At 42.2% G+C, this 26434-nt stretch overlaps 1 protein-coding gene across 4 annotated transcripts in view; it reads right to left on the bottom strand.

The window, feature by feature from the left end:
* The window catches only part of ZNF697 (zinc finger protein 697), a 43352-nt gene extending 17729 nt beyond the window's left edge, over nt 1-25623 (bottom strand). For 3 of the 4 annotated variants that reach the window (XM_060201786.1, XM_060201787.1, XM_060201790.1), the window contains exon 1: nt 25492-25600. The gene's annotated coding sequence lies outside the window, so the exon portion shown is untranslated. Of the gene's footprint in view, nt 1-25491 lie in introns of all 4 variants that reach the window. The other variant, XM_060201788.1, reaches the window with a different exon arrangement.
* Between the last annotated feature and the right edge of the window lie 811 nt (nt 25624-26434).

Here is a 26434-nt window from a genome sequence, read left to right as displayed (position 1 = left end):
GAAGTTTTCAAAGGAGTGGATGGGACACAGAACCCTGGTGGTGGGAAATGTATGGAGTTATACCCCTGTTATCTTGTTCATCATTATTAAATCACTAATGAAAATTTTTTTAATTTTAAAAAAAAAAGCACAGGGAGTCGGGTGGCAGCACAGTGGGTTAAGCACAGGTGGCGCAAAGTGCAAGGACCAGCATAAAGATCCTGGTTCAAGCCCCCAGCTCCCCACCTGCAGGGGAGTTGCTTCACAAGCGATGAAGCAGGTCTGTAGATGTCTTTCTCTATGTCTTCTGCTCCTCTCTCCATTGCTCTCTGTCCTATCCAACAATGACAACATCAATAACAACAATAATAAACCAACAAGGGCAACATAAGGGAATAAATATATATATTTGAAAAAAAAAAAAGCACAGTCTCAGAATGTACAAGGTCTGTATATTAGCCAGCAGTTTTGCTATGGGAGAGCTGGTGCTGGAATGACAAATTTTACCAGATGTGACTGGTATATTTTGTCTATATTCTCCTAAGTTGTCTTTCAATGAAAGGGAGCATGAATAACAATGGATAGTTACCATTGGATAATGCTTCACTTTTCCTAACTGATCAAAATTTAGCCTCCGTAGTTGAGTATTCTCAGCATAAAGTGAAACATTTATGTGTACTTAAAATGCTTTTTTAAAGAAAGAAAAAAAGAAAAAGAAAGCTCATCACATACTGGAAAAAATGCTTTTTTTAGAAAAAGATTTATTTGTTTTGTTTATTTATTTATTTTGAGAGGAGCAGGGAAGAGAGGGAGAAGGCCAGAGTACTGTTCAGCTCTGTCATAAGGTGGTGCTGGGGATTGAATCTATGCCCTCTGAGGCCTCATGCATGCAAGTTGATGTTCTAACAGGCTTCTGGTCTCCCTGGCCTTAAAAATAGAAGGAAGGCAGGAAGGTAGGAAGGCAAGAAGGAAGGGGGGAAAAAAAGCTATGTAAAAACTATATACTTGTCTTACTCTTACTTCCTTTAAAACAACAGACTGACATCAAAACCCAGATCATAGGAAACTAGAATACACATAAATCCAGTTTCTTCCACAAAGATGACCAAAAAATGACAAGAAAAAAACAGAAGGGAGAAAAGCCTTTAAACAAACTAACAAAAACCTTAAGATGTATTTACTCAATCTCAATTCCAATACAAAAAAAAATAGCTGTGAATGATAGTTAATATTAAGAAATTGTTTGCTTTTTAAGGTATTAGTATCAGGACAAAGTTTACAAAGTTGTCACAGCTCTAACATATATATATATCATATGATAAGGTTATGTCTGGAATTCAGAATAGAGCACAAGTGTATTGGAATGCGTTGCCTCTGGATGGGGATGCAGATGCAACAAAATGGCACAGTACTGATTACCACTTAAGCTGGTATACACGGTTGTTTTAATTTTCTTTTTCTTTCTTTATTTGGTTGTTTATTCTTATTGCCACTAATGATATCATTGGGACTCAGTGCCTGCACAACAAATCTACCACTCCTGGCAACCATCGCCCCTTCGGCCCTTTTTTATTTGATAGGACACAGATAAATTGAGGAGGGGGAGGAAGGAGGAAACTAACGGAGAGAGAGAGACAGCTGCAGACCTGCTTTATCACTCATGAAGCTTCCCTCTGCAGGTTAGGAGGAGAGGATCAAACCCGGTCCTTAAGCATGACAACATGTGCTCAACCCAGTGTGCCACTGTCTAACCCCTCTTATTTTTATTTTCTATGATTCTATATATTTTCTAATGTCACAAGGGACACTGCCTTATTTATTTGTAACAGAAACACACACACTACATGACACCAATGAAATGCATTTTGAACACATGCAAAAAGCATGGGACATTTATAGAAATAATAATAATAAAAAAAAACTTTGCTTTAACAGTTGTAAAGCTTTCACCCTGCAAGTGGGAGCTGAGGGGTTGAACCTGGGTCATGTGAACCTGTAGCATGTGCACTCAGCCAGGTGCGCCACCACCCAGCTCCCATTTATACTATTTTTAAATACCAATAAAGACAAACACCAAATCTGATACGGTAAGGGAAGGATCACCCAGAGGCTTTACCTTTGGAAGATGGGGTCAAGTAAAGAAAAAGGGATCATCAAAGAGTATGTTGTGAAGTTTGTCAGAATTTGAGTTGTTCCCTTCATAAAAAAATTTTTGGGGGGGGAGTCAGGTGGTTAAGCACAGGTAGTGGCAAAGTGCAAGGACCAACGTTAAGGATCCTGGTTCGAGCCCCCAGCCCCCCACCTGCAGGGGAGTCGCTTCACAAACGGTGAAGCTCGTCTTCAGGTATCTTTCTTTCTCTCCCCCTCTGTCTTCCCCTCCTCTCTCCATTCCTGTCCTATCCAACAATGATGACATCAATAACAATAATAACTACAACAAATAAAACAAGGGCAACAAAAGGGAGTAAATAAATATTTTAAAATTTTTTGATGTATCATTGCATTATAACATATCGATTTCAGGTGTCCATCACTGAAAATCAATATGGGAGTTCACTTTGTCTTTATTTCTGCCCCTTCTAGCCTTCTCCCCATCCAGTCTTTCCCCTCCTTTCTTCCACTTGGTTCATTTGTCTCCTCTACATGTTACATAGTAATAAAAAGTGTTATGATGGGAAACAAATTATTTTCTTCTGAAATTTAAGGTAGAGCATATCCACTTAAATTCTGAACAGGCCATAAGAAAATGTCACCAGCTTCCATAAAAGGTAAAGCTTGTTATTCCAAAGTATGACAGATCAAGGACGATTACAATGCTAAGCACTGAACATAGAGCAGCAGGGTGGGGGCAGAGGAGCTTGTGGGTATATAGAGACTAAAAAACCCTTCAGTTTGATGCTTTTGAGCCTTTTATTTTTGTATTTTTTATGAGATACAGGAATAGATGTTACATCCAAAATAGAGTTAAAATCTTGCTTCCACTTTCATCTGTTTCACATACATTTCCAAAGAGCTCAGTTGGTGCATATGCATTTTCCTCATCAGTCCAGAAGTGTACACTAAAGATCAGGGGTCCTAGTTACTGAAACTCTGCTTCTCCCCCCACCCACCACACACACACACACACACACACACACAAACACGCCTACTTCCCCCATTAATAAATAGATGATTTAAAAAAAAAAAAAGAGTATCCTCATAGAAACAAACACTAAGGATATCATCTAGTTTTACACTAAATTACAAGGAAAACGGCTAAGAGATAACATGTTGCCACTTCCTGCTGGAGACCAAAAACTCACAGCAGACATTTCCCATTTTAGCCAAAGGTCCACAGGGCCAGGGCCAGCGCACTATATTCATCTAAGAAGTAATGCTTCTGTCTCCATGAGGAGGTCCTAGTGTCCAGGAGGTCATCCTGGGCTTGAATGTCACAGTCCCTAAATCATTTCTCAGTTTGAATGTCTCCTGGAAAGTATAGCACAAGTCTGGAAATAGAGTAACAGGTATTTTTTGTGAGTATCACTTCTAGCCTAAAGGTCTCCAGAGGCCATGAACTTCCTGAAACCTTATGTAAATGTCTCTGCAAAAACTTCATGCGAAGCAGGGCTAGGAGCAGCAGCAGATCTGTTTCTCTCCTCTCCTCTCCTCTCCCAGATCAACTAGGAATACCAAAGGAGACCACCTGGGACTGAAACAAGACAAGACTAGAACGACTTCAGGAACCCACCAAATCATTGGTGAGTGCAAACACCTGTGGCTGGTGACAGAGAGGAGCCTAGGGAGAGACTAAATGGCTGGTAACAGTCAGACAGTCTATCAATTGAGACACCACCTCCAGTCTGTTCCACCAACAAGGAGACAGCTGAAGAGAGGAGAGGACTCCTGGAGACTCACCAAGTGTAACCCTGAGTCTCCATTGCTACTGCCCTCAGAATCTGGAGCAGCGGCAGGGAGGGACACCAGGGGACAGAGATCTAACCAGGAAATTCAGGAGAAGACCTATACCTTGGTAGCATAGCTGTGGGGCTGTGAAAGTCTCTTTGCATAACCACTGGACTATCTCTGTCACACCCTGCCTTATCTCTTGGTCAGGAGTCAGTGATTAAGTGAAGAAGCCTACTTATAGTTAGAAGCCCTCAGGCTCCCATAGCCTACAGAGAAGAAAAAAAATTTACAAAGAGGTTTTTAAATCACTGAGCTCAACTCAGGGATTAAAATACTATTGAAACAACTGTTAACTTCCACCACTGTGAACCCTTTAATTACCTTACTTAGACACAAGTCAATCCAGGAAATAGTGACCAATAATTTGAAAAGTACTGATAAAGGGAACTCATAACATAATATATAAAATGGGTAAACCAACAAGAAGAAATATTGGAGAAACTAACCAGGACAACAGTCCAGCTAAAAGCCCCCCAAAGGGTGAAGCACAAAATAACGAGTTCAACATCCAAACATTAGCTAAGGAAATAATCACAGGAGTGAGTAAAGAGTTTGAAAGAATTGTAATCAGAAATACAGGAACAACAAATGAGACTCTGGAAGAAAACACTAACTATCTCAAGGTTATTAGAGAGCTAAAAGCTGAAATAGCAGAGCTAAGAACACAACTAGCTGAATAAGCTAAAACAGTATCAGAACAGGGGAACAAAACAGATGAACTCTGAAAAACAGTAGAGGGCAGAGAGAATAGAATCAATGAGTCTGAAGACAGAAATAGCAAGATCAAGGATGAATTAGAGACAACTAAAAAAGAAGTAAGAGATCTCAAAAAGAGATTAAGAGATGCTGAAAACAACAAAAGAGACCTATGGGATGACTTCAAAAGAAACAATATACGCATTATTGGCTTACCAGAGGAAGAAAGAGGGAGGGGAAGAAAGCATTCTTCAGGCCATAATAGCTGAAAACTTCTCTAGTCTAGACAACATCAAAGACATAAAGATTCAAGAAGCCCAGAGGTTCCCAAACAGAATTAACCCACACTTAAAGACACCAAAACACATCATATTTAGAATGTAAAGGCATAAGGATAAAGAAAGGATCCTGAAGGCTGCAAGAGAAAAACAAAGAGTCACCTACAGAGGAAAACCAATAAGATTAGCAGCAGACTTCTCCATACAAACACTACAGGCCAGAAGAGAATGGCAAGATATCTGTCGAGTGCTCAAAGGCTTTCAACCAAGAATACTACATCCTGTTAGACTGTCATTCAGACTAGATGGAGGCATCAAAACCTTCTCAGACAAGCAACAGTTGAAGGAATCAACTATCACTAAACCTGCCCTGAAAGAGGTTCTGAAAGGTCTTCAATAAACAGTCAGACAATCATAAATAGGACATATATCAGAAAACTCTAAAACTCTACAAGAACGGCGTTAAAATATCTTCAATCTTTGATATCAATAAATGTCAATGGCCTGAATTCACCTATTAAAAGACACAGAGTAGGAAGATGGATCAGAAAATACAACCCAACAATATGCTGTCTATAGGAAACCAACCTGACTCAACAAGACAAACACAGACTTAAAGTGAAAGGATGGAAAACTATCATACAAGCTAATGGCCCACAAAAAAGGGCAGGAATAGCTATTCTCATATCTGACACGATAGACTTTAAATTAGATAAGATTAAAAAAGATAGGAATGGACACTACTTAATGCTCAGAGGATCAGTCAATCAAGAGGACTTAACAATTATTAACATTTATGCACCCAATGAGAAGCCATCTAAATACATCAAACATCTACTGAAAGAGCTACAGCAATATATTAACAGCAACACAGTCATAGAAGGGGATTTCAACATCCCACTCTCTCAGCTTGACAGATCATCCAGGCAGAAAATCAATAAAGAAATAAAGGAAGCTAAATGAAGAGATAGATAAACTAGAACTATTGGACATTTTCAGAGTCATTCATCCCAAGAAACTGGAATACATATTTTACTCAAATCCACATGGGTCATTCTCAAGGATAGACCATATGTTAGGCCACAAAGACAGCACCAGCAAATTCAAGAGCATTGAAATCATCCCAAGCATCTTCTCAGACCACAATGGAATTAAACTAACACTTAACAATCAACAAAAGATTAGTAATAGTCCCAAAATGTGGAAGCTCAACAGTACACTTCTTAACAACCTCTGGGTCAAAAAGGAAATAAAGGAAGAAATCAAAATGTTTCAAGAGTTCAATGAAAATGAAGACACAAGCTATCAAAATATTTGGGATACAGATAACGCAGTACTGAGCGGGAATTTCATAGCTATACAAGCACATATTAGGAAACAAGGAAAAGCACAAATAAACAGCCTGACTGCACATCTTAAAGACCTAGAAGTAGAAGAACAAAGGAACCCTAAAGCAACCAGAAGGACAGAAATCACTAAAGTTAGGGCAGAAATAAATAACATTGAAAATAAGAAAACGATACAAAAGATCCACAAAAGTAAATGTTGGTTCTTCGAAAGAGTGAACAAAATCGACAAACCTTTAGCCAGACTCACAAAACAAAAAAGGGAGAAGACCCAAATAAATTGGATACTAAATGAAAGAAGAGATACCACAACAGACACCACAGAAATTCAACATATCATGCGAGGCTTCTATGAACAACTATACGCCACCAAGCTAGAGAACCTGGAAGAAATGGACGATTTCCTAGATACCTACCAACTTCCAAAATTAAGTAAAGAGGAAGTGGATAACATGAACAGGCCCATCACAGCTAATGAAATTGAAACAGTTATCAAAAATCTCCCCAAAACTAAAAGTCCTGGACCAGATGGTTTTACAAATGAATTCTACAAAACCTTCAAAGAAGAACTAATACCTCTACTTTTAAAAGTCTTCCAGAAGATTGAAGACACTGGAATACTCCCTGCCAGCTTCTATGAAGCCAACATCACTCTGATACCAAAAGCAGACAGGGACACAACCAAAAAAGAAAGCTACAGACCAATATCTCTGATGAACATAGATGCTAAAATACTGAAAAAAATTCTAGCCAACCGGATACAGCAGTATATCAAAAAGATTGTTCATCATGACCAAGTGGGGTTTAGCCCAGGCATGCAAGGTTGGTTTAATATACGTAAATCAATCAATGTGATCCACCACATCAACAAAAGCAAGACCAAAAACCACATGGTCATATCAATAGATGAAGAGAAAGCCTTTGACAAAATACAACATCCCTTTATGATCAAACCACTACAAAAAATGGGAATAGATGGAAAATTCCTGAAGATAGTGGAGTCTATATATAGCAAACCTACAGCCAACATCATACTCAATGGTGAAAAATTAGAAGCATTTCCCCTCAGATCAGGTACTAGACAGGGCTGCCCACTATCACCATTACTATTCAACATAGTGTTGGAAGTTCTTGCCATAGGTATCAGGCAGGAGCAAGGAATTAAAGGCATACAGATTGGAAGAGAAGAAGTCAAACTCTATTTGCAGATGACATGATAGTATACAAAGAAAAACCTAAGGAATCCAGCAAGAAGCTTTTGGAATCATCAGGCAATACAGTAAGGTGTCAGGCTACAAAATTAACATTCAAAAGTCAGTGGCATTTCTCTATGCAAACACTAAGCTAGAAGAAATTGAAATCCAGAAATCAATTCCTTTTACTATAGCAACAAAAACAATAAAATATCTAGGAGTAAACCTAACCAAAGAAGTGAAAGACTTGTATACTGAAAATTATGAGTCACTACTCAAGGAAACTGAAAAAGACACAAAGAAGTGGAAAGATATTCCATGTTCATGGGTTGGTAGAATTAACATAATCAAAATGAATATACTATCCAGAGCCATCTACAAATTTAATGCTATCCCCATCAAGATCCCAAGCACATTTTTTTAGGAGAATAGAACAAATGCTACAAATGTCTATCTGGAACCAGAAAAGACCTAGAATTGCCAAAACAGTATTGAGAAAAAAGAACAGAACTGACCAGAGGCATCACACTCCCAGATCTCAAACTGTATTATAGGGCCATTGTCATCAAAACTGCTTGGTACTGGAACATGAATAGACACACTGACCAGTGGAATAAAATTGAGCCCCCCCACCTATGGACATGTAATCTTTGACAAAGGGGCTCAGACTATTAAGTGGGGAAAGCAGAGTCTCTTCAACAAATGGTGTTGGAAACAATGGGTTGAAACATGCAGAAGAATGGAACTGAACCACTGTATTTCACCAAATACAAAAGTAAATTCCAAGTGGATCAAGGACTTGGATGTTAGACCACAAACTATCAGATACTTAGAAGAAAATATTGGCAGAACCCTTTTCCGCATAAATTTTAAAGACATCTTCAATGAAATGAATCCAATTACAAAGAAGACTAAGGCAAGTATAAACCTATGGGACTACATCAAATTAAAAAGCTTCTGCACAGCTAAAGAAACCACTACCCAAACCAAGAGACCCCTCACAGAATGGGAGAAGATCTTTACATGCCATACATCGGACAAGAGTTTAATAACCAACATATATAAAGAGCTTGCCAAACTCAACAACAAGACAAGAAATAACCACATCCAAAAATGGGGGGAGGACTTGGACAGAATATTCACCACAAAAGAGATCCCAAAGGCCTAGAAACACATGAAAAAATGCTCCAAGTCTCTGATTGTCAGAGAAATGCAAATAAAGACAATAATGAGATACCACTTCACTCCTGTGAGAATGTCATACATCAGAAAAGGTAACAGCAGCAAATGCTGGAGAGGGTGTGGAGTCAAAGGAACCCTCCTACACTGCTGGTGGGAATGTAAATTGGTCCAGCCTCTGTGGAGAATAGTCTGGAGAACTCTCAGAAGGCTAGACATGGACCTACCCTATGATCCTGCAATTCCTCTCCTAGGGATATATCCTAAGGAACCCTACATATCCATCCAAAAAGATCTGTGTACACATATGTTCTTGACAGCACAATTTTTTATAGCCAAAACCTGGAAGCAATCCAGGTGTCCAACAACAGATGAGTGGCTGAGCAAGTTGTGGTATATATACACAATGGAATACTACTCAGCTGTAAAAAATGGTGACTTCACCATTTTCAGCTGATCTTGGATGGACCTTGAAAAATTCATATTGAGTGAAATAAGTCAGAAACAGAAGGATGAATATGGGATGATCTCACTCTCAGACAGAAGTTGAAAAACAAGATCAGAAAAGAAAACAGAAGTAGAACCTGAATTGGAATTGGCATATTGCACCAAAGTAAAAGACTCTGGGGTGGGTGGGTGGGGAGAATACAAGTCCAGGAAGGATTCAGAGAACCTAGTGGGGGTTGTATTGTTATATGGGAAACTGGGGAATGTTATGCATGTACAAACTATTGTACTTACTGTTGAATGTAAACATTAATTCCCCAATTAAAAAAAAATAAAACAATTAAAAAAAAAAAACTTCATGCTACTGATAAGGTCCACAGCTCTTCTCAGAATTTGGAAGGATGCATGGCATAAAAACAAAATTACCAAATGCATTATCACAAGCCAAAACCGCAATGGATCTACGGTCCAATTTGATTTTATCTAGTACCCTAGTCAGACAACAAAGCCCTGGAAAGGCTAAGTGAATTATCCATGAATGTTCCAGTTAAAGTGCAGGCAAGAACCAAATCACTGGAATTTCATCCTCTGTTCTAGTCCCCTTTCTACTCAGACCCAACACAGACTCCAGTGTTCAGTTAACAGCATTCATGCTGGTATCTTGGGTGTGCAGGCAGCATTAGTTTACCTGCTTTTCACTTCATGGTCATTTGTATTATGTGGCAGGTGCACTAGAGGGGGTTAAGTTGCTCTTCAAGCCTCTTTTAACACACTGCCTCCCTGGGATGCAGCTAATTTATACAAGTTTGACCCTTTTATGGCTCCCATCAGCTGCTTACTTGGGCAGTGAGTCAAAGCCCATTAATCAAGTCATAACCTACCCAGGATCCAAAATGCCTTGTTAGCTAATCCTGCTCAAAGCAAAAAGGTTTAAGATCTGGCCAAAGTCACCAACTCATGCTCATTCCTATAAAAACTTCAAAGTCATCCTGCCTGCGTATATTCATATAGAAACACCTAGATGAAGGGGCTTCTAGAATAACACAAAACTCCACATCATAGGGAACTCGGGCTCACACTTAATGGCAAGTAAAGAAGTGCTGGTGTATCAATGGACTCTCAAGCATGAGGTCCTAAGTTCGATCCTGAACACTGCATGTGCCTGAGTGATGTTCTGGCTTTCTCCCTGCTCCCCACACCCTAAACTAATGAATAGAAAAGAAAGGAACTGGCACAAAGTGCAAGGACCGGCATAAGGATCCCGGTTCAACCCCCCAGCTCCCTACCTACAGGGGAGTTGCTTCACAGGCAGTGAAGCAGGTCTGTGGGTGTCTTTCTCTCCCCCTCTCTGTCTTCCCCTCCTCTCTCCATTTCTCTCTGTCCTATCCAACAATGACGACAACAATAACAACTACAACAGTAAAACAACTAGGGCAACAAAAGGGAATAAATATTCAAAAAAAAAAGAAAGAAAGAAAAGAAAGGAAGAAATGAGTCAGACCTGCTCATCCAACATGCATCACTATAAATGCAGTTTCTCTTTCTATTACATGTGTTTGCTCCTGCCTTAACAGCATTGCATTTTATGCGGGAAGTGGTACAGACAAGTGGTAAGACAGGCAACAATAGCGACCTAAATTTTTCTAAAGAGATTAGAACAGAAGGTAGTGAGAGAATCTCACATTTTTTGTTTATTTGTTTGTTAGACATTTCTGAAAAGGAGCCTTTACTCTACCAGTAAGGCAAATGAAGACTAGAGAAGGTAAGTTCTGCATTTAATTTCACACAGGTAGGACATGGAAACAGCATTGTTACTAGCATTTGGGTTCACCTATTCAGTCTAAATACAACCTCCTCTACGCCAAGTCCCTCAACCATCTCTGTCATATTTATAGGGTTAGAGCCCTGCCTTCCCTTATCACATTTCAGATAGCTACGCTTTTATCCTAGCCATCTTGTTCTCTCCCAGATATTTGGTGTTTTTCTCCATTGTGATTTTCTTTCTTTTTTTTTTTTCCCACTAAAAACACAGAAGGTGTTTTTCAAACAATGTCAGTGATCCTGGGAAATGGCTGCTGTTTTAATCAGTTTTGGACTATGTTTTTCATTTAAGATATTTTGTTTATATATTTCTTTTAATGAGAAAGATGCAGAGGAAGAAACCAGAACACTGTTCAGCTCTGGTTTATGGTGTTACTGAGGACTGAACCTGACAACCAAAGAGCCTCAAGCATGAAAGTCTCTTTGTATAACCATTATGCTAGTTCCTCTACCCTTATCTACTGTTTTTCTTAGTAAAAGAGATATATTTTGTTGACTGGGGGAAAGTAGTCATTTAAATAGCTTTGGCTTACTAGGTTTTAGCTATGAAAGTGTTGTGGGAAACATTTAATAATCCAAATCATTTTTTAATTTTATTTATCTATTCATAAAGAAAATAAGAGAGAAAGAGAAAGAATCAGACATCACTCTGGTACATGTGTTGCCAGGGACTGAACTCAGGACCTCACACTTGAGAGTCCAATGCTATATCTACTGCACCACCTCCTGGAACATGTAATCCAAGTCTCTGATAAAGCATTTGAAAGAAAAGTCAGAGACAAAGGAGAAAACCCATGTAGCATCAACCTGAAGAGTTAGTGCTGCTTATACCATTTAAAAAGAATCTTCAAAAACAGTCTCCATTCAAACTATGAAGCATTCTCATTTCTTTTAAGGAGTATCATTTTCCTATGATTTTTCAATTAAATACATTTAGTGAGGAAATGTTGTGTTGCAAGCTTGTAGATTTCATAGAAGTACAATTTCACAACTCCCCAAAGTATCTGTTAGTATACCTCACCTTCCACGGAAGTGCAATCTTACATTTGAATGCCTAAAACCAGTTACCAAACTCTGGTATTTCCTTTGGCAGTGCCATTTCTTGGCCTAACAAGTTTTCTGTTGTTGTTGTTTGTTTGCTTGCTTGCTTGCTGGTTTGTTTTTTACATGAGAGAGAAGAGGAGAAAAAGAGAGAATCAATACATCACTCTGGCATATGTGGTGGTTGCCAGGGATTGAACTCAGAATCTCATGTTTCCAAGTCTAACACACTAGCTGCTGTGCTACCTGCCCAGCTGTGGCCCTACAAATCTTACAAGTCATTTGGAAAGCAAAGGACCAGAAGCAGTGAGTCCTAAAAAATTCTAATTACCCTAACACATATATCAGTTTTCTAGCAAAGGGTGGGTTTCCGAAGTGTGAATTGCCTTGGAAGATGGCAAAGCTCACTCCTATCAGCATCACATTACTCAACTCATACACTTTTCTACCTACCAAATCCAATGTTCTCTTCTCCTTTGATCTTGTCATCAACAATGTCAAGTGTTCTAGCTTATAACAGTAGTTGGGCAAATGACTGCAGAAATCCCAGCTAGACGTGATCCTCTGAAATGTCTTCTTATGTAACATTGGAGCTGTTACACTTACTGCTCTGTCTCCTGTTAACTCCTGAAATAACTCAGCCTTCAGAGTTCTGCTTTACATTTTCTTATTGACCTCCTGCTAAATCATGTTGCCCTTTACCCCAGTTTTAAATAAATACATCATCTGACAAGATCTTTTTTTTAGTTTTGTAATCAGGCTTTTATTTTTTAATTTTCATCTAATAGGTAAAATGATGATAAAATTTCCCAGTTTCCTCCCAACAGTTACACACAATTAAATATGTTTTATTTTTGCATGAGACTGGCATACTTTATTTACTTTCTTCTTATTTTTTAATTTTTTTATTATATTTTTATTTACATTGACAAAACCATAGGATAAGAGGGGTACAGCTTCGCACAATTCCTACCACCAGACCTCCGTATACCAACCCCTCCCCTGATAGCTTTCTACTCTTTAACCCTCTGGGAGTATGGACCCAAGATCATTGTGGGATGCAGAAGGTTGAAGGTCTGGCTTCTGTAATTGCTCCCCTACTGAACATGGGCGTTGACAGGTCATTCCATACTCCTAGGCTGTCTCTCTCTTTCCCTAGTGGGGAAGGGCTCTGGGGAAGCGGAGCTCCAAGGCATACAGGTGGGGTTGTCTGTCCAGGGAAGTCTGATCGCATCCTGCTAGCATCTGGAACCCGGTGGCTGAAAAGAGAGTTAATATACAAAACCAAACAAACTATTGGACAATTATGGACCTAAAGACTGGAATAGTGCAGGTGAAGCGTTGGGGGGGGGGGGGGTACTCCATTTTGTAGATAGCTAGTAGGCATATTTTAGTTATATTTCAAAGGGCCTGTAGCTATACTAGTGGTTTTGTTTGTTTGTTTGTTTTTGCCTAAGCCTGAAATCTGATATGCAGGTGAATCCTAATTATTGTCTGGGGAGATGATGTCATGGCTGGGAAAAGGTCCAGAAAGCTGGACTGGGGAAGAGAGTAGCTCCCTAATATGGGAAAGGGGTATAAATATTACTGTAAATCCCATCAATTTGATGTGACCTGGGGCCCATTATTAGCTTAGGAGCCTGTGTGACCTCTACATCCCTCTAGATCTGAGCTCACATTCTGTGGTCATGAATAGGAACATTCCGTGCTGCCCCAGTATCGACCCATCTTCCTCAGGTGTAGCATAGAGTATGTTGTCTACCATTGTTGATCCAAGTTGAGGACAAGGTCCTATGGGGGCCCACAAAGAGGTCTATTTTGTTGTTCCTGATAGAAATGACCAGAAACAATGGAGAGAGGGATTTATTTGAGGTCTAGGTCCATCAGGTCTGTTTGGGAGACTCAGGACTCCCCGATTAGGGTCGCAGCTGGTGGAATGGCCTGATAGTGACTAAAGAGTCATCGTTAAAGTATGCCAGTCTCTTGCCCTTATTCAGCTTTTGCAGTCCTTGCTTTGCTAAGGTATCTGACAAGATCTTATAACTCTGAACTTCTCTCCTGAAGCCTGGACCTGCACTGGAGACCCATAGCTCTATGGATGCAACTAAGCATCACAACTGAGGAGCTTTGATGACCAAGCACATCACATGGGACACTGAGGAGGTAGGGGGGTTGAGGAGACACCTGTTAAGGCATCAGCACAATGGCTCTAGGAAAGTTTCTCTCCTCTTTAAATCTTCATTTTCTCAGCTGCACAATGAAAAAAAGAAAAATAGCTACGTTCAAGGGCCACTATACTAAATGAACTCCTTTTGGAATGTATCTGGCCTGAGTCAGTCTGAAAAACTTTGGTTTTCTTCCCTGTATCTTTGCTGCAAATCAGCTCCTCCTGACAATGCCCATTCCTATTAATTCCTCCCTTCTCACATACATCAGGGTCAAAGCCCTAGAGTCACCTTTGACCCCTTCCTCTCCCATTTCAATCATATGTTGCTAAGTCTGCCTTTTTCCCCTGTCCTCTTTGTTTAGTTGAGACTATCACTGAATGCCACCTACATAATCACAGTTGGAGCAATTATTTAAAAAAATGTATTTGTTATGTAAAACATTAATTCCCCAATAAAGAAATTTAAAAAAATGTATTTGTTATTTTATGAGAGAGAGACAGACGGGCCGACCCCCAGAGTACTGCTCCAGCAAATCCAGTGCTAGGGATCAAACCCAAATCCTCATGAATACAAGTCCTGAGCTCTATTGATGAGTTACCTCTCCAGCCACATTTATTCATTATTTGTTTTTATTTTATTTTTTATTTCTTTATTGGGAGATTAATGGTTTACAGTTGACAGTGAAATATAATAGTTTGTGCATATATAACATTTCCACATAACAATACAACCCCCACTAGGTCCCCCTCTGCCATCATGTTCCAGACCTGAACCCTCCCACCCCCACCCCAGAGTCTTTAACTTTGGTGCAATACACCAACATTATTTGTTCTTAAATTTCCTTCTTCCTTTCTTTCTACCAGAGCACTATTCCACTCAGGCTTATGGTGTTGCTGGGGATTGAACCTGGGACTTCAGAGTCTTAGGCATGAAAGTCTTTAGCATAACCATTATGCTGTCTCCCTGGCCTGCCACATTTATTTATTTATTCACTTATAAATGAGAGACAGGTTCTAACTCCCCAGTGCACTGGGTTCCTTAGCTCAGTTTGCATACACAGTTGCCAGTGCTTGTATTCTCCTGTTCAGAAACTGGCAGCTTCAATATCCAGAGCGGCAGGAACTCTAAATGCTCAACAAGGCAGCCCCAGGCTCTCTCCCCTCTCCCTGACCTCAGGACACTGACCCCAACCAAAAAGGTGGCTTTAAGTGGGCAGTCTGTGTTTTTCCTCTCCAGAAAGAGCAAATTCCAGTAGTTCCACTCCTAGAGGAAAGCTGTACCTGCACTGGTCAAAAACGCAGACTCTGAAGTCATATCTCCTGGGTGAATCCCGTCGCTAGCTGTGTGACCTTAACCAAGTTGCTCAACCTCTCCAAGCCTGGTTTTTCTCCATCTATAGCTTGAGGGAAGGCAACAAGATCTACTTTATAGGATGATCATTAAGTGCTCAGAGAGAACGATCCTTGTCTCATTTTGTATGAGTCATTATGGTGCTTCTCCTGACCTCATTCTTCCTGACTTTCTTTTTTTTAAAGCTTTATTTATTTATTAGTTGGGGAGGGCAGATCTAGACCATCACCCTGGCACATAAAATGCAGGGGGTTGAAGTGAACCTCATGCTTGAAAGTCTAGTTCTTTACCCACTGTACCACTTGCTAGGCCACCTGCCTAATTTTAGTTTTTATAGTTGGATCAAAATATAATGATCAGTATTTTTTTAATTTATTTATTTATTTCCTTTTGTTGCCCTTGTTTTTTTATTGTTGTAGTTATTATTGTTATTGATGTCATCATTGTTGGATAGGACAGAGAGAAATAGATAGAGGAGGGGAAGACAGAGGGGGAGAGAAAGACAGACACCTACAGACCTGCTTCACCGCCTGTGAAGAGACTCCCCTGCAGGTGGGGAGCCGGGGGCTCGAACCGGGATCCTTAGGCTGGTCCTTGCGCTTTGTGCCACGTGCGCTTAACTCGCTGAGCTACCCTCGGACTCCCAATGATCCGTATTTTATTGTTTGCTCTTTCTCCCCCACCATCACCTCCTAGCCATAAGTTCCTGAAGGAAACATAATGTTTTACTTCACTTTGGTGGCCAACCACAACATGAGCCCTCAAATATTGGGCTGTTGGAAAAGTCATATGTTATTCTATGCATAAATGCATCATGACTTTTCTGGCAACCCAACAGTTCTTGAAATGGATAAAAACTGGGTGGGTAGGGGAAATAACATAATGGCTATGTAAAAAGACTTTGATGCAGAGGGAGAGCTTCATGAGTGGTGAAGCAGTGATGCAGGTGGGTGTCTCTTTCCCTCTCCCTCTGTTATCTTCCCCTTCCCTCTCAACTGTTTTGTCTCTATTCAAAATAAATAAAATAATTGCAAAAAACAAAACAAACGAAAAGTGACTACACCAAATGTTGATGAGGATGTGGAGGGACACCCTTCAGTGCTAATAAGAGCACCAAATGAGGGTCCTAGGAGGTGGCTGAGATGGTAGTGGCACACACACCCTACAATGGAGGAGGGCATAGGTTTGAGTCCTCTGCCACCACATGGGAGCACCAGCAGAGGGGGTGTCTCTCCCTTCCTATTACTCTATGTCTCTTATCCTGTGCCCCCCCCCAAAAAAAGGAGGCAGAGGAGACCATTAGGAGTGATAGAGTCAAACAGGTACCAAGACCTAGCAATAAATGCAGTGAAAAGGAAGGAAGGAAATACCAAATGATATTTGGAAGTCATTTTGGAAGACATTTTGACAGTTTCTTATAAAAATAAGTCTATTCATATCATACCATCCAGTAATTGCACTCCTCAGTACTCATGTAAACGAACTGAAAACATAGGTATATCTCAAGGAAGTTGGCGCTACTTTATTCATGGTCAGCAAAGCATGGAAGCAACCCAGATGGTTTTTTGGAAGATGTCTGAATAAAGTGCAGTATATCAGGACAAAGGGACCTTATTAGGGTCCTTACTGGGCTAGGGAAATAGTATAATGGTTACGCAAAGGACTTAAGTTTTTGAGGCTCTAAGGTCCCAGGCTCAATTCCCAGCACCACCATAAACTAGAGCTGGGCACAACTCTGGTGTCCCTCTTTCTCTCTCTCCCTTGCCTCTCTCTTTCTCTGTGTCTCTCTCATTAAAATAAATAAATTATTTTTAAGAGAGCTACCAAATTCTGAAAAGACAACTTAAATGTGTATTAAGAATCATATTTGAGGGGCTGGGTGGTGGCGTACCTCGTTGAGCAAACATGTTACAGTGTGCAAGGACCAGAGTTCAAGCCCCTGGTCCCCACCTGCAAGGGGAAAGTTTTGCGAGTAGTGAAGCAGGGCTGCAGGTGTTTTTCTTTGTCTCTTTCCCTTCCTATCACCCCCTTCCCTCTCAATTTCTGGCTGTCTCTACCCAATAAATAAATAAAGACTAAAAATATTTTTTAAAAAAGAAGCATATTTGAAAAAACTACTTAAGAAATTCATCCAACCTGGGAGAAGAACCTAGAAAAGAGGGAGATAGTGTAGAGAACAGGGGTTGGGATATAAGACAGAGAGAGAACCAACCAGGCAAAGGATGTTTAAGATGGTAAAACTCTTCTATATGATACAGTCATGATAAATGCATGTTATATATATAGCTGTCCATAATTTACAAAATGCACAGCACTTTACAAAATGTGAACACTATGGACTCTAGGTGATAATATGTCAATATAGACTGATCAGCCACAGCAAACATCACTCTGATACAACGCTGTTGGAAGTGGGGCAGCATGGGTTTCTGTGGGGGGAAGAGGTACATTGAAACTTTGTTCTTTTCTGCTTAATCATGCTGTGAACCTAAAATTGTTCAAACAGTATATTTTTTCCAGTTTATATTTTTAAAAATCCTTCACACATACAGAATCATTTCCCCAGCTTACAAAATGCATATGTGTATACTCTTTGCCACACTACACTGTGAAAATTTGGCAGTGCTGTTATATCAAGAAAGCATCAAAATGAAATATCTAAATTGTAGCACATTCATTCAATAATTACTTACTCAACATGTGCCATGTGCTATCCATTATTCTAGGTTATGCCTTATAGAGATTACATAAAATGACATAATCTTATTTTACTTTATATTGATATAGTTTTAAAGATCTATTGCTTTCAGAACTACCTACTGATATCACATAAGTCATTGTCAATATCTACTTGAGCCATCACTTAAAAAGAAAAGTTTGAGGACCAGCAAAATAGCTCACTTGGTAGTGTAGTATACTGCTTTGCTATGTGTGAGACCCAGATTCAAGCCCAGACCCCTCTGCATTGAAGGAAGCTTTGATGCTATGGTTTCTTTCCCTCTCTTTCTCTCTGTCTTGATTTTCCTATAAAATAAATAAATAAAGACAGAGGAGAGGAAGAAAGAAAAGACAGGAAAAAAGGCAATTCTTTGAAAGGCACAGTAGCTCCCAGCTGCAAGGAAAAGGTCAATAATGACAATAATGGGGTCTGCGTTATTTTTCTCTGCTGCCCTAAGTGTTAGCAGCCACTAGGGATATGCTAACCAGAGATATCTAAATATCACTGAGACCAAAGTGACTCAGGTGGTTTTGTAACTTTATGGTAAGGTCCTGACAAAGCTCTCTGGAGCTCATGTACAAATCCAAATGCCTCTCTGAACAAAGTGCCTCTCTGAACAAAGTAGGTCCTCCTCCCCTAAACACAGAAGGCAGGGGTCACCTTCTGCAGGGACAGAACCTAAACAATTACATGTGATTCCCAGGCACAACCAGCAGGCACTATTGCCAGCCTGTGGTTGCACAGGGAATCTCAAGAACTGTCTTCTCTGATTTTTAAATGATTCATGTGCTTATAGCAACCCACAGCACACAGCGATTATAACTAGATTTCGGGGGGGGGGGGGAGCTAATATAGCCACAGGCCCTTTGGAATATAATTAAAATATGCCTACTAGCTATCTACAAAACAGAGACACCCACCCACCCACCCCTCTTCATCTGCACTATTCCAGCCTTTAGGTTCATGATTAATGAACAACTTGTTTGGCTTATATGTTAACGCTCATTTCAGCCACCAGGTTCCAGATGCTAGCATGATGCCGACCGGACTTCCCTGGACAGCCAGCCACACCAATGTATCCTGGAGCTCCAATTCCCCAGAACCCCGCCCCAGTAGGGAAAGAGAAAGGCATGGATCGACCTGTCAACACACATGTTCAGTGGGGAAGCAATTACAGAAGCCAGACCTTCCACCTTCTGCATCCCACAATGACCTTGGGTCCATACTCCCAGAGGGTTAAAGAACAGGAAAGCTATCAAGGGAGGGGATGGGGTATGGAGTTCTGGTGGTGGGAACTGTATGGAGTTGTTATACCCCTCTTACCCTTATGGTTTTGTCAGTGTTTCCATTTTATAAAAAAAGAAAAAAAAGATTGCAAAGTGCTGTGCAAGGCAGAGGAAAAACCAGGTCTAGTCCACCTCGCAAAGGGCCTCAGTCTTTTAGCAGGTCAAAGCCTTTTGTAGCCAAAAAGTAGAAGCTGCTGATCTTTTTATCATCCAAAGTAATACATGGTGCAATAAAGCTCAAACCCAGGTTCTGCAGAAATCACACTGCTCTTTCAAAGGAGAAAACAAAGTGCATTCTAAGTGCATTCTCTTTCTTTCTCACACCAGCCTTTTTTTCCCTCCCCTTTATCTGATGAGGCAGGAAAACCCCCTCTACTTTCTTCATATGTGCAGCAAAAGGCTTTTCCTAGGCTTGGTCATAAACAGACAAGACAACAAGGCAAAGAAGATACTAAAGCAGTGTTCTCACCCATGCTACCCACGATCAGTAAAATATCATACTGGATCAGTATGGCTATTAGTCAAATGATAATGTTCAATCCATACACATACCCGACTTGAAACAATCCCAGAAGGGGTTTACTTCTTTTGGCAGCTACATGCAAAGGATGAAAATTCATTAAGAAAATGATCCCCCTCCTAAAAAGCATCATCATGCAACCAAAGTCTCATGCTTACATTTCTGAATCTTAAGTCACTACCAAATTATCATCAACTTAGTTCTCAAAATCCCACCATGTGCTAGGAATCTAAAGATGTATCACCAGCTCTGGGGGCTGATTCAAGTTTGCTTTTATTAAGAAAAATTGAGAAGGGTTGGTGGTAGCGCAGTGGGTTAAGCAGGGATCCGGGTCCTCATCCCCCACCTGCAGGGGGTCACTTCACAAGCCATGAAGCCATTTTGCACGTGTCTATCTTTCTCTCCCCTTCTCTGTTTTCCCCCCCTCTCTCAACCTCTCTGTCCTATCCAACAGCCACAGCAGCAACTACAGCAATAATTGTAACAACGACCGACTATAAACAATATGGGCAACAAAGGTGAAAAAATAGCCTCCAGGAGGAGATTTGAAGTACAGGTACTGAGCCCCAGCAATAGGCCTGGAGGCAAGAAAAAAAGGAGAGAGAGAAAGAAAGGAAAAAAAAAAAAGAAAGAAACGGAAAAGTTGAGCAATGCAAAAGACTGAGAGTGGCCTTCAAGTAGTAAAAAAAAAAAAAAAAAAAAAAGTGGGGTGGGGGTAGTAGGGACTTGTGCACCCAACACAGCACATACAGATTACAGTGCAGAAGGACCTGGGTTCAAGCACCTAACCCCTACCTACAAAAGGAATGCTTCATGAATGCTGAATCAGAGTTGCAGGCATCTGTCTTTCTCTCTCCCTCTCTGATTCCCTCTTCCCTCTCAATGTCTCTTTGTCCTGTCAAATAAAAAAAAAAATTTAAAAAGGAAAAATTGGCCACTGGAACTGTGGATTCAAACCCTAGCAATCGAACCCTGGTAGCAAAGAAAGAAAAGAAAAAAAAGTGTGTGTGTGGTGGGGGAGGGGAAGAACCTTTGTTCATGTATCAATAATTACCCTGTATATCATTATTTCCCCCAATAAAATGGAGGAGGGGGCAGATGGTGGCACAACTAGTTAAGTGCACACATTGCAGTGCACAAGGACTCAAGTTCAAGCCCCTGGTCCCCACCTGCAGGAGGAAAGCTTCACGAGTGGTGGAACAGGGCTGCAGGTGTCTCTTTTTTTGGTCCTCTATATCTTCCCTTCCCCTCTCAATTTCTTTCTGTCTATATTAAAAAGAAAAAGAAAAAGGGAAAATTGTGTAAAGAATAATAAAAATAAAATGAAGAAGGAGGGAGGCAGGGAGAAAGGAAAGAAGGAGAGAAGAAAGGAAAGATGACTTAGAAGGCGTAATTAGAAGGAGTAAGACTAGGGTTGGAGGGCAGAACAGAAATAACCCAGATGATCTTGGAGAAAAGGGCAAAACAGTATAGGCAAACAGTTCTGTTCCCAAAGCTCTTTTCATTTGAGGAATTCTGAACCTGATCTTTCCATCTGAGGTTGCTCATGAGCACAAAAACAATGCATAGCTGAAGAAACAGTGTCTCTCAGAACAACAGTCACTGGGATGAATGTAGAAGCTCAACAATGTTCCCAGTAGGCAATCTGGAAAGTGGAGGATCTCAGATGAAGAAGGAAATTTTGTATCAAGGTAAGCAAAGACACATCCATGCTGAACAAATTTGGGAGTCAACAAACCTAAATTCCAGTCTATTTCCAGTCCAGAATTTAGGCCTCCAAGCAAGTGATTTAACTTCATACTAAGCCCCCCCCACCCCCCGGTTCCTTGTTTTTTAGATTGGAGCTAATAGAGAAATTACCAGATTAAGGCAATGGCTATGATATAGTTCAAGGGTTGATAAACAGATGTTTGATAAATTTCAACTGTTGTTGTTTGTCAAAAGAAAGATTGCTCAGTTAAAGGTAAAAGGCTACAACATTATAATGTTTTGGTGGGGGGAAACCTGACAGTCTCATCTGCCTTGCATTGCTGGATTCTCCTTTCTAATTACTGCAGATTTCTTGGGCTACAAAAAAAACATAGAAGAAACATGGTGGAAGACAGTGACTTAGTTGCAAATAACAGGACTGTTATGCTGTTTTTCTAGGAAGTCCATTGCACATTCTTCTCACAAATGAAAGGAATCAATCACCTTGTTCAGTCCAGACACAGGACAAAAGTCACTGATTATCCATTTGGGATTAATCCATTCTACACCCAGGCTGCAGAGTTTGAAAAATTAGACTGGCAAAGAACCTATTCAAAAAACATATAATGACTGTTTGTACTATGCACTCTGATAGGTCTGCTTAGAGCCTCTCAATCCAGGTGCAGGTGCAAAAAGAAAGCCTTCAGCCAAACCAACTATTTCAAAGACAGTCAATCTTCAACAGTTTTTGAAAGTGCCTTCATTGCCACCACTACCACCCCTTTATTTTAATTGGGAAATGATGGAGTTAAGACCATATGCATTCTTCTTGTTCTTTAGTTCCTTCTTTCACTATCTCTGTTTTTCAAATAAGCACCTTTTGTCTACCTGCTAGATTTAAATCACAAAGTAGATAGAGTCACTGTCCCCAGAGGATTCATAAGGCTGAAATAGGGAAAGCTGAGCATCTTTTACAAAACAGACCAGAGATGCCAGTGACCTGAAAGATACAAAGTCCTACGGTTGGTAGGCACTAAGTGGTGAAGGGTTTTGAATGCCAAACTGAGAAGCTGTCTGTGTTGGTGACAGATACAAGGAAATGCCCAAAGACCATTGGTAAATCAGATCTTGTGAATGTATCCACGTTCTGTTTTTTGTTTCTTTTTTCTTTCCCACTTGTTACTCTGTGTGATCAGGTAATTTTTTTCTTGCCTTAATTTATCATTTGCTTAACTCGTTTATGATTTTTATCCTCTTTTTTACTGGACTTTAGAAATGAGGCAAACATGTAAATTCCAAAGAAACTCAAAGAGCTTTTTTGGAGAAGGGAGAGGAAATGAGATGCAACTCCACCAGCCTTAGTCATACAAGGTCTCTTTCAGTGAGGTCACCCTTTGCCATTCCAACTCCACTACGTCTGCTTCTGCTCGTTTTTTCTCAGCCTGATTTGTTTCTTCTCAACCTCCCACTCTTGAGTCCCAGTAGCTTTTCAAGGCCATCTCCTTTTCCTTTTCTATTAATTTGAGTAGTCTGACTTCCCATTTTATGACCTTGCCTCACTAAGGTACCATCTTATTTATTCTCTTTGGAGGGAGGGGTCTAGTTGAACTCCAGACATCAAATTTCTCCCTTTTCTCTGTCCCTCTATCGCCCCTCCCCCTCTGCCTCTCTCTCTTTCTCTTTCTCCCTCTCCCTCCCCTCGCCCCCCCCCACACAGGACCAGTATGTTCCAACTAGAAATCATTTCCTTTTGCTGAATTCATGAAGACTTTCCTCTTGATTTCACCATCTTCCTGTCCTCAGTCTGAACAACAGGGGTTTCCCTCCCACTCTATCCTTATCTCACTTCAGATGCTTCATCTCTCCTAGAGAAACTGCCGCGGGGGGGGGGGGGGGTCAGAATGTTTTGCTTTTTTTCTCTACAAGCCTGGCTTTATTTATTTGCTTATTTATTCATTCATTCGTTTATTTATTTATTTATTTATGAGAGGGAGAGAACAAGAGTATCACTCTGGCGTGTGTGATGTAAAACCGGGGATCAAACTCAGAACCTCAGACTTCATCTGTTGTGCCACCTCCTGAGTCACTCCTCTACAACCCACGTACAAAGCATCTTTCTTACGGTGCACCTGTGTCCTTAGATTGCCTCATCGCCAAGTAGCATTTTCTTTTTTTTTTTTCCCTCCAGGGTTATTGCTGGGCTCCGTGCCTGCACCACGAATCCACCGCTCCTGGAGGCCATTTTTCCCCCTTTTGTTGCCCTTGTTGTTGTAGCCTCGTTGTGGTTATTATTATTGCCATTGTTGATGTTGTTCGTTGTTGGATAGGTCAGAGAGAAATGGAGAGAGGAGGGGAAGACAGAGAGGGAGAGAAAAAGATAGACACCTGCAGACCTGCTTCACCACCTGTGAAGCGACTCCCCTGCAGGTGGGGAGCTGGGGGCTCGAACTGGGATCCTTAAGCCGGGTCCTTGCGCTCTGCGCCACATGCGCTTAACCCACAGCGCCACCGCCCGACCCCCTACCAAGTAGCATTTTCAAAGGTTCATCTGAACTCCACACTAACATCCATGCACTGGCTAGTTAAGAGAAGGAAGTAGACACTAGGGAGCAGCAATGGAAGAAAACGGGAGGCACCTAAGACATGTAAGTTCAGTGACAGCAGTAACACTGGGCTAGATTCAAAGTTGCTCCTTAAAAACTATTAACCTGCTAGTAGTTATCAGCCAACCGCCCTGACCACGCCCTTAGTCTCTGAGGAGAATTTTGCTACCCAGGGATGCAGTGAGAGCATTCACGGTATCCTACAGGTAAAGGGCTGATGAGAGCAGAGGTAAAACATCACAGAATTGAATCCAGCCTCGACCTCGTGTAGCAGGAGGGCGGGTGATTCACTACTGGAAGGGAGTGAGGGGTGGAAAATCCATGGAAAGTTCCAGAGGAAGTGGCAGTCCTATTCTCCAAGTCTGGCCATAAGGTGCTGCCTCGCAGCAGCCACCGATGCCGCTCCAACTCCTCACTCTGCCCGGCATGCGCTGAGCCTCCCGCCTGCACTCCCAGTCCCGGGTCTCCGCGTCCCCCCAGCCCCCGCACCACCACCACCATGGGCAAGTGTCAGCTTTGCCAAGACCCACCCACTCGCCCTCTGACAGGGACATTCGGGACCCCTCCAAAGCCGCGAGCCGCTACCCATCTCTCCACCCCTCATCCATTCTCATTGTGCCATTTGCCCAGCGTGATGGCAACCCGGGGCGCTGGCCGGGATCGGGCTAGGAAAGAACACAGAGGAAAAGGAAGGGACACACTGGGCCAGGACCGAGAGGACCAGCTGCCCCTCCCCGGTGGTCCCTCGGCCCCTGCTCTTCAACCCTGAGCGCGGCGGGGGTGCGGGCAGGCAAGGCGAAGGGAGCGCAGTCGCCTGAGATCCGCAGCCGCACACAAAGCCCTTCACCTTCCCTCGCCTGGCAAGCTCCTCCCTGGCCTGCGTTTTTCCGAGGGTCTCGGATGCCCCCTTCGGTGGTCGGCGGGACGGTCCGACTCTCTCTCGCAGCGTTGCCTCCTCCCGGGCGTCGCAGCCTCCCCGCCCCTCGCCGCACAGACCTGAGGCAGCTCAGCCTGGACTTGGGGCCGCGAGAGCATCCCTGTGTGTCCGGGTGCCTGCGCGCGGGGGTGCGGACACCGGTCCAGTCGGCGAGGCACAACTTCACAGGGCAGCTCCGCCACTGGCTGGCGGGCGCACACCCCATCCTCGCAAGGCTCGCAGCCGGTCCACCCCATCCCCACCATCCCCGGGGCGGCGAGTGGCTGCTGCCACGCGCAGCTACGCTCTTACCTGCGGGCCAGAGGGCGCGGCGGGCAGCAAGGGCACTAAGCCCCGCGCCACGGCGCGTTCACCCGGTTCTGCGGCGGGCGCGGGCAAGCTGGCTGGCAGACTGGCCGGCTGCCCGGCTGACTCCTCACGGGGCTTCCTGTGGGGCTGGACAAAGGACATTTCCTGGGAGGAGCAGGGGAATGTTCCCAGCATGCCTCGATTTGTAGTTCCTGGGGACTTCCTGCCGCTGCCACCACGGACGCCTGGGAGGTAGCTCCGGCCAGAGGGTGACCCCGGCCCGTCTCCGGAGCGGCGGGCTGGGCGGGCTGTAACCCGGACCCAGCCCCACTAAGCTCGCCGGCGGCTCTGCTTGGAGGGCTCAGGTCCCTGCGCCTGCTCCGCAGGCGCTTCATCCGCAGCTAGGGACCTGCAGCCTAGATGCGCAGCAGTGTGGGAAGACTGCGTGGTGGGAGCGGGTTTTCTTTAAAAATGAGGAAGTTTGAGGGTAGCTTGGCTTTAGGTTTATTTATCTTTTAAGTAGATGGTTCTTTCCCCTTTTTCTAAACCACTGGAATGCCGCTGGGGAGGAGGTACATCCAAGAATTTGCTCCCGGGGAATCCATAAGGAATCCAATTCCTTAACATCCTAGAGCTCTATCCTTAGAACCTTAAGAGTTGATGATCTCCGATACAGAAAATCCTAACAAAGGGATATTTCAAAGTTAACCCAATTGCCAAACAATGTGATTATAGCAATATCTATTGCCTTCTTAAACCCTAAGACCCAGGAACCTCCCGCTTCCACTACAGAGGCTGTATTTTCCCAGTCCTGGAACCTCTGGGGTGGGGCTCATTTTCCTGCCTTCTTCTCTCAAGTTATACCAAATAATATTGCATCTGCCAATCCCAACCTAATCAATGCAACAAATACCACCTCAGCATGCTTCACTTCAGGCTTGTGTCC

This window comes from Erinaceus europaeus, chromosome 11 (assembly GCF_950295315.1).
Source record: "Erinaceus europaeus chromosome 11, mEriEur2.1, whole genome shotgun sequence".
NCBI lineage: Eukaryota > Metazoa > Chordata > Mammalia > Eulipotyphla > Erinaceidae > Erinaceus > Erinaceus europaeus.
Note: the sequence above shows the minus strand (reverse complement) of the source record. Positions and strands in the feature narration are given on the sequence as shown.